This window comes from Sinocyclocheilus rhinocerous, unplaced genomic scaffold (assembly GCF_001515625.1).
Source record: "Sinocyclocheilus rhinocerous isolate Xijiao unplaced genomic scaffold, SAMN03320098_v1.1 scaffold1422, whole genome shotgun sequence".
NCBI classification, from domain to species: Eukaryota; Metazoa; Chordata; class Actinopteri; order Cypriniformes; family Cyprinidae; genus Sinocyclocheilus; species Sinocyclocheilus rhinocerous.
The window spans coordinates 813,734-815,651 of record NW_015623657.1 but is presented as its reverse complement, the minus strand read 5'-3'; positions in this window follow the sequence as shown (position 1 = coordinate 815,651).

The window sequence follows — 1,918 nt, the reverse complement described above, 5'->3', positions numbered from 1 at the left end:
GCAGGGTAATGACGTCATAGGCTGTCGCCGGTCAATGTTATTGTCGTTTTTAGATATATGCTTCAGACACCGGTCACACTGAAGGTGTTCCCCATAGCGACCTCTAGAGGACGCAGTGTCTCGTTCCCTACTCAGGGAACCATGGTTACATACGTAACCTGAGACGTTTTTGTCAATAAAACCATGTCGTTGGTTCGCAGGTGCTTTGCAACTGAACGTGGCAAGCGTATCGGTCTTAATGGACATTGACTGGCCTGCTTCACAAAAAAATATTATTTAGTGAAAATAATGTCTAATGTGTCTCCATAGACCATCACAGTGTTCATCAAATATGAGGCTCACACAATCAGAGCATTACAAATATGAAAAATCAGCTATGTAAATGATGTCGATTAATCAAGAAGAACGTAGCCCACAAAAGAGAGAGACCGCGTGTACGAAATGTAAATGTCAATGGCTAAACCGTGCTTTTTGCATGTATTAAACTTTAACTTTCCAGTTGGTTGTGCATGGATTATACTGATTACTGGTGTTTCTTTATCAAGAACGGCTACTTCATCCAAAGAGTGTTTTATTAATCTAAATGTGCTATTTGTAAAACTCATAATCTGGAGTGGTATTTTCTCATAGCAACTGCAAATTAAATGTAAATGTGATATCCAGAGCAGTAATACATTTTTCCTTTTTTTACGTTGTTGCCAGAGCAAATCAGTTCAACAAAAACATTAATTTATCAAAAGGCAATCAAAGAATTAAAGAAATACATATATTTTACTGTATTATCCCATTATTGATTTGATACTTGTAATGATGGTAATGCTTGTTTTATGATATTAAGGGGCTGTGAAATTATGTGCTTTTTTGAAATACCAATATCATAACACCCACTGGTCCTCTTTGCATAAACTCCATTCAGCCTCCCGAAATGAGAAAAAAAGGATGGAGGGATGTCGAAAAAAGGAAAGTGAGGTTTGTGTAAATGGAGCAATGCACTTTCAAAGCCATATCTGGATATTAATTTCATGCCACAAACAGTGGTCTCCATGTGCATCGTTGTTAGAGCTGTGGCCCTCGGCGACGTATTGATCCACTTCACCGGCTCAGTGGGGGTGCTGGAGATCTGGAGGGTATCAGCAGGGCTCCAAATCAATAAGGTTAATAGATGTGGGGGCCACGCAGTCAGAGGTGAGCAGCCTGGCATTTTCTGTGCCAATGAAGAAAATTCCTGATGACGAGATGTCACATTCAGGGCCTGCATTAATGTCAGATTTGATTACCTGCACCTCCAGTGTCAGTTAGTGTGTTAGCCGAGGTCCGTGCTCTGACCATTAACTGAAATTATTTTTACCACAGGCCACTTTCACACGCAACACCCCCCGCCCCCTTATCTTTGCTTCGGGACTTGCCTTTGCCGTCACTTCTTATGGCCGATCGCTACAAATTGCCCAGCCATTTTCCCCTCCCCTTTATGGGACTGATTTCTATACTACCAACAGTTTCATAATCACTCGATGCGTAATTTCCTCTAATTTTGAATTTGCGCTTGAGTATTTGCTCCTTTAAAACACGTACGCTTAAAGTGTCTTTATAGAAGCTCTCACATCTGATTTCTGAGAGGACGTAATTGCCTCTCACTAAACGGAGGAAGAGGAAGAAGAAAAGGATAAAGGAAAGAAGAACAATTGCACCAAAACTGCAAAAAAGACCATAAGAACGGGTCAGTCGCAATTTACCGAGACAAATGAATGAACGTTTTGTTTCCTTCAGGCGTCATTTAAGTTTTAATTCTACCTTTTATGTGGAATGTAATTATTTGTTGGTGAAATAAAGATGTTTGAGATGAAGAAAAGGGAAATTATAGTTTAAAACTAAGGAACCAAGCTCTTAAGAATGTACTTTTTGCATTCATGTCGGTTAA